Source organism: Typopeltis vanoorti, chromosome 13 (assembly GCF_054136105.1).
Source record: "Typopeltis vanoorti isolate ZY-2024b chromosome 13, IOZ_Tvanoo_1.0, whole genome shotgun sequence".
In the NCBI taxonomy this organism is placed as follows: Eukaryota; Metazoa; Arthropoda; class Arachnida; order Uropygi; family Thelyphonidae; genus Typopeltis; species Typopeltis vanoorti.
This window is the reverse complement of record NC_143561.1, coordinates 49,094,938-49,102,589: the sequence shown is the minus strand read 5'-3', so window position 1 is coordinate 49,102,589 and position 7,652 is coordinate 49,094,938. Positions and strand designations below refer to the sequence as shown.

At 37.8% G+C, this 7,652-nt stretch overlaps 1 pseudogene; it reads right to left on the bottom strand.

Annotated features, from left to right (window-relative positions):
• Positions 1-6,998: 6,998 nt before the first annotated feature.
• LOC150100131 (U2 spliceosomal RNA) lies at positions 6,999-7,116 on the bottom strand (annotated as a pseudogene).
• Positions 7,117-7,652: the final 536 nt, after the last annotated feature.

Here is a 7,652-nt window from a genome sequence, read left to right as displayed (position 1 = left end):
TCGCATTGAGTTTTAATAAGATCTACGCCTCTCGATTCTTCTTCCACGTGATAAATGCTGATCGCTTTGAAATTCAAATAGGTAACTTGCACTTCTCACACGATCCTGCAAACACATAAACGTCCATAAACTATCAGATATTTTGTGATTTTGTGAAGCACAAATCTCTCGTGTCTGCCTACGTCAGAGATATGAAACATATGATCTCCGAGCTGGTTTTAGCTAGCTTGCGATATGGTATCAATCATTTAATATAATCTGCGACATACATTACTAGAAAAATCATTTTAATAAATTATTATTTATGAAACTTTTCGAAATCTGAAAGAAACGTCGTTTTCATATATTAAAAGTTAACATAAATGTAAACTTAATGTTTTTTGAATGTTTACACGCTTTGGATTTGGTTGGGAACAGGAAAGTATTAAATTTCTGTACTTTTTTTTTATTGATTTATGTCTAAATGATGTTTGTTTCCCTACTGTAATGAAATAACACAATTAGTTTCACCAAAATGGTTCGCGTTTTAACAATAGCATCATCATCATCTTCATGCTTTTCAAGGATTTAGGCCTAGAGTGGCCTGTTCCGGCCCTACAAGTCATCGTTGAATCTCTTTAGCAGACGTCCTGGTTTTCTTTTTCCTAATAGTTTTTAACAATAGCATTGTGAAAAATTAATGTTGGTTTAGAAGTACACACACACACACACATGCAAAGGACAAAATATTAGCGATAGGGTGATGGGAAGTTGACACTGGCATCAACCGAACGCAGACGGTAAATAGGCAGCAACAGAGCTTCCCATCAGTGTATCGCAAGCGACGAACATGGGTAAATGTGGGGATCTTAGCGACTTTGATCGTGGACGTATCAACGGCGCAATAAAGATTGGTCATTCTATCGCCCAAGTGGTAAGAACCTCAGGATTCTCGAGCACAACCCTATCAAGGGTCTACCGCGAGTATACCATCAACGAATGTAACCAGCGCCCAACGAGCAAGTGGCGATAGACCACATGCCATTGATGTCCGGGATCGACGTAAATTGTAACCTGATGTACAAAAATGATTCATGCTCGTACAAACCAACCGCAGGGTAACGGCGGCAAAAATCATTCTGTTTTAATGTAAGAGGTTCGGGCAGCTTTATAGGAAGATAGGAATCTCTAATGTTTTGTCCATTGAGTGTATATACACACGCTCGCATTTTATTCTCCAAAAGAACTAGTGAGGCCGTTTATCCCCCCCCTCCCCCAATTAAGTAGTGTACGAAAGTTAGTTTGGAGACTACACCCTAAACCAGTCACAGAAAGCTGGCTCAATACTAACCATGATTTTAATCGGCATTCAAGGAGGAGAGTATAGCAGACAATTGCTGCCATCTCGTGATTCCTAACCCTAACATGTATATTACTCTCTGAAATAGTGTGAGTGTACAGGATGAATGTAACCTGAGTTTCTAGAAGGGAAACCTTATTTGTTCTTGCCAAAAATCGACGAACTCAGTCGAAGAAAGGCTGGAAAGTTCCTGTAGGAAAAAATTATAAGCTGATGTACAAAAATGATTCTAATCCCTCTTAAAACAAAAGGAATATTTCTGAGCTTTTCAATGGAAGTTGAGTTAGCGAGTTTCATATGTAGAAGACAGAATTTCTCCTTCCTGGGAAGTAGGGAGTAACCATTAATGGATTCTTTATCATATTAAATAACTTGTACAAAACAAAGTTTTTTGGTTTTTTTTTAAGTAAATAACACAGAGTAGTCGTGAACCTTATCTACCTGTGTTTTAATTCACCCCATGGCACCTCCATTGAGGATCCACTAAGCAACTAAGACTCATCTAGGAGTGACAATTTAGAGAATGGCAAAAACCTGGCAAATTTGATTCTCAACCATTAAAACACATATTTTTTACCATATTTTCTTGAATTTAGAGAGGAGCAAAATAATGCATATCTACAAGAGCCATAACCCAGGTCTTCATACCAAAACAGAAGTAGAAATTACTTCTATTTTGGTATGAAAACCTAGGTTCGAAATCCGTCTAAGATACAAAGGACTTTTCAAGTGAATGTGAGTTAATCTCATGGAGTAGAAGCAGGGTTTATTTTCTGCCTGAAACTCTAGTTTTTCATCTTACAAAACAGACAAACTAATCAGGAGAACACGAGCAATTAATAGACATAATATTAATTTTATTACCAATTTATAATATTAATTTTATTACCAATATTAATAATGGTGGTTGGTGGTAATAGTAATATAACCACCAATCACAGAATGCAGACATGTTTTTTCCTTCTTTTTTTTTTTTTTTTGAATCATATCGTAAGGTTATAATCAGGGCTAATGCTATAATACTATAGGGTGGTAAGCAGGGAACTGACTTCCAAATGTCAAAAAAAAAAAAAAAAAAAAAGTAACGAGAATTCATAAAAATAATTATGAAAATAATCCCGAGAGAAAAATTTCACTATACAGCGATTTTATTATTCTTGTTATTATTATTATTATTATTATTATTGGTTAGAGATTGATATGAAGATATGTTTCCATGGTGACAACAGGTGCTGCTTGTCGAGTGCATTTCCACGGAGTGCTAGGTAAGAAGCGATCATAATCCGAGCTAGTATTTATTGCATGTACTCGTGTGGGAGGTTAAAAACCTGGGTCTTTCCGGAAGAAAGAATTTTATCTGCTCCAAAAATCGACCAACTCCAGAATGTGCTGGAAAAAAAAAAAAAAAATCTAGTCAACGACTGGAATTGAACCTAAAAAACCCTCAACCCTCCGTATGAGACCGGCTAACTCACCTTTAGTCGAAAGAGACGCGATAAAGGTTCCTCACGTCTTGGACGGGAATTGAATCCAGGTTTTTCCGACCCATGGACTTTGTCTATACCAGCGCTTCCCAAACTGTGGGCCATAGCCCCAAGGGGGCCGCTTGTTGAGGGCTGCCGTGAAATAATGAAAACAAATAAAAAATGTTTTAAGACTAAGTGTGTGCCATGTCAAATGTGTATATAAGATGCTAAAAATGTAATATTTGCATTTGATTTTTGAAATATTCGCTGTGTATGTTTTGTATTGAATATAAATGCAATAAATATTATAATAATATATGTCTATGTTACGATTTTTTTTTTCGAAGGGGGCCGTGAAATATTTTAATTTTTCCAAGGGGGTTTCACATCCATAAGTTTGGGAAGCGCTGGTCTATACCAACTTGAGCTGCAGAGGCTCGTTTTATATATTATATACAGGGTGGTTCAAAATTCCACGTACAAACTTTGAGAGGAGGTAGAGAACATCAAAATCAACCCTATTCATATAGGAAAGCATGACCGGAAACACCACCCGAAAGTGATTGGTTGCGCTGTTCGCCAGCGCTCCAGGTGAGCAATTGGGGCTTCCTCATTCAAGTTTTCGATGTCGTACGAAGAACATGCGTCGTTTTACGAACGCTAAGATGGCAGACATGAACCTCGTTTACCATATTAAGTATCCAACTACTACTGAACTGTTCAGTTAGGCCTAATCAAGTTTTTTACACTACTTAAATACGCTACTAATGGGGGGGGGGGAACACATCTGGTAGTAACGAAGATTAAAAAAATATTCACAAACCCTCATTCGACTATTATGTACAAAAATCTTCTACGTCCCCCCCCGTTTTCAAAAACTACAATATGGCTCATTTTCCACGGGGGATGCCTCCACTCTATTATAATGTCCAGGAGTCATTTGGATTTATTACTATCATCGTATAAAGGTAATAAATATTTTATTATACAATAATACTATTATTATTCTTGTGTAATCATACTGAACACAGATTCATAATACAGGGCGGCCCAAAAGTCACGAAGGGATTTAAAATGTGTATAACTCATAACGAATAAAAAATCCCCAGCTTCTGTATTTCTTTATAACAAAAAATAGAATAAAAAACGATTCATAAATAAAAAAAAAAAGTTATTAAATGTTTAAACCCCTTCTTGATTTATATGTCACTTTGCACATTAATCACTATATACTACCATATAAAACAATTAAAGATGTATACATTTCGGAAATCTAAATGTATTGAAAACTATTTTTCAATATAAACTAAAATATAAAATAAAATAATTATTAAAAAACGGAGAATTTATTTATATAGCATTATTACATTATAATATAATAATGCCATTATGATTTTATATATATATATATATATATATATATATATATATATATAAAGCTCTGATCATGGCAGGAGGGTAACAGCAATAGCCAAGCCTCAATTAGAACTTCATTGGCTACAGCATTGCCATCCATTACCCTCCGTTCAAGTAAAGGCAACTCTAAAAATTCGGACGATCCCCAGGCTACTCCATAGTGGTCGAAAGACCGTCCATCTCAGCGTTGGTTCCACTCAGTTACGGGCTCCCCCACCACCGAGCAGAACCGCTCATATTCCGAAGAAAAACATTCACCGACAAAGCCCCTCACCGGGCCGTGTCGAAAAACACTTTCCCCGGAGACTCAAATTGCTCCCTTAAGGCAAAAACCTTAAGAGAGCTAAGTCAAAACTCTCGAATCTCTGCGTCCCAGGGGGTAACAGCAACAGCCGAACCTCAGTTAGAACTTCATTGGCTACACATTGCCATCCATTACCCTCCAAGGCTGTTAATCACCGCATCTCACGGTCGACCCTCAAACCCGGGTCTGTCGTTATGATTTTCAACTAGATTAGTTTTTATATAGAAAGTTTTTTTCCTTGAGTATAATGTATGTTAAAGATACCAAGCTATTTTAAATATAAACCTGGTTTTTTACTCCATTTCCCAAGTAAGCAAACAGACAAGTCAGTCAAATTTGCGCCTGCAAGTGTTGCAAGTCTAGCTGACCCTGCACTTAGTGCTTCATTGGCTACAACACTGCTATCCGCTACCCTGAAAGAGGACTGGGATCCGCGCTCTGACTCTACTGTGTTTCCCCTTGGTAAAATATATTATACATTATACACCTTTATTTGTTTTAAAACAATATATATTATACACTTTTATTTGATTTATTTGTTTTCCAACAATATATATACTTAAAACAATATATATTATACACTTTATTTGATTTCAAACAATATATTTTGTGAGTTCAACAAACTTCATCATTGGCCTGTAGAGTAAGATAGGCTGAGAGTCAGCAGATAGTAGGAGAGGAAATAAAGATAGAGTGCATAGTGGTAGGGTAGGTAAAAGAGGCCTCAGTTGACCTGTTTTAGCTGTTTGCCCCCCAGGGGCGCTTCTAAAACGGTCGTTGATTTTTCACTTTAAAAAAAAGGAAAAATCCTAAAAAGGAAACATGTAACAAAACAAAGAGAGAATAAATTTGGAGAAGGAATGGAAAGGTAAACTTAGAGGTGGAGGAAGGATCTGGCCCGAGTGATGCAGCTCACAAGGAACTGTACTGCCTCGCTGTAAACCTTCGCTGCTCGGGTTCTCAGGTTCTCCCCCACCTGTGGGAGCTAAAAACCAGTGAAGCTGAGTACAGAAATCCACAAGGTGGTTACTGTTCCTTTCTTTTGTTGTGGGCTGTTATGATTCTTTTGGCCACCTCACTTCCCTTGGCCATGTCTAGTTTGCAGAGAGCTATGTAGAACGCCGAAGCTGCCTCCTCGTCTATATCCAGGGCTACCTCTACTTGCTCAGGGGTGATTTTGCTGATGTCATCAACGAAGAGGTCACCCCATTTTGCACTGACGATGTCGGGTCCATATTTCCCTGTGAGGAGGAGTTCAGGTTCTCCTACTTTATCTATTGCCTCTTTAAACTTTTCTGCTACCCTGGGCATACCTCTAAGGAGATGTTTTAGAGTCTTCCCTGCTTTTGCATGAGGGACTTCTTGGTGTTCGGTTTCAGATACTTTTGCTGTTTTGAGATTTGTCAGCTCTTTTTCCTGCGGACTTAATGGCCGTTTGGAAGTTTTGGTGTTCGTCTCCATCTCTACTTCAGCTTCTTCTACTGTATCTGCATTGGCGATGTCTATATTGGCAGTGGTAGCTCCGCTTTCGTCCGTGGGAGTTACCATGATGGTTTCTGCATAGTCAGTCTCTTCTGTTGGGATCGTATTGCTGGTCTCTGCAATTCTGGTAGGTTTCCCTCCCTTACGGGACCTTTTCGTTGTCTTAGAAATGGCGGCATGATCAGGAGTGGCCTCAAGAGGCGGAAACTCTTCCTGTGTTGTGACCTTTTCATTACTTGGTTTTGTTGCTGATGTGATTGCACCACCCATCCTCTCTGCGAGGGTTCTGGATGGGCAGGTGTCGACTCTGTGGTCAGTGACCCCACATTTCAAACAAGCTTCCTCACATTTTTCTTGGTTGTGGCCAATATTTAGGCAGTTCTTGCATTTTATGCGAGGGCAGTCTACTCCAAGATGATTGAAGGCACCACATCTAAAGCATTACTTTTTGACGCCTGGGTAATTTACCATTCCCCGGGCAGATCCTATGAGGACAAAGTTAGGAACTTCGGTCCTCATTTCAAGAGAGATAGTTACCTCCCCTGACTTCCACTCAGGATTGTCTGAGTCATTGTGAACCTGGATTTCCCGTACAACTCCCCACTTAGAGAAGACGCTGTGAATTATATCGTTGTTCTCTGCATATTCTAGGGAAAATCGTGGTATCTTAAGGGTTCTCAGGATGCTCCCAACAATGAAAGGAGATTCTTTTACTTTACCACAGTCAAACCCTTGGAGAAGCTTTTCTCTGGTCTACATATTTTTGGTCACTACCTGGTATCTTCCTCCCCCATAAGGGGTAAATCCAAAAATGTTCTCTGCGCCGACGCAGTCTATGATGGCTTTTGCCATCGCCCTTGCCGGTATTGTGGCGTCAACCTCAATTCCGAGGGTACGCACACGCTGCAGAATGGAGGGCATGATCAAATGGGGGGGGGGGCCCTAACTATTCCCACCACCAAGTGTTTGATATTTCCCCATTCCGGGGTTTACGAAGTTCTGTAAATTTCCGGTTAAATATCGTGAAACCCAATAGGACTCGTACCGATATTAACGGTTAAGAACAGAAACTACACATTTGATCTAACCCAAAAGGCCGAGAAAATTAGAAATTATCATCAATGATTTCAAACAATATATTGGTATATATTGGTGTATATTGGTGTATATTGGTATTTTACTTTAATATAGATTAGTTTTGTTAATATACCATGAAATAAAACAAATAAAAGTGTATAATATATTTTTAAAATTTAGAAAATAATTTTCAATATATAAATGATATTATTCCAAAATTCTAAGTAAAATATAAGTTACACTATTATTTTTAAGAAAATAAAAATAATTTTTTATAATAAACTGTAGAGTATTTAAAGAAGCACAGTAACCATTCAACACATTTTTGTAATCCTTTCCACAAGACTGAAAGCTATGATCATTGCTTCCTGTTATAACAATCCTGACGTCATAAATTATATCCGGTTTGTGTATTAACCACTCTAAATTGTTAATTAAGATTGGATATTTGTAAAAACTCCGTATAGGTATATTGATTTAAGAAAGACAGTTTAAACCTAATATATTGTTATGAGCCATTATTCGATGATCAGAATTGGAATTTAGTTTTCTATAAATGAAGAACAAT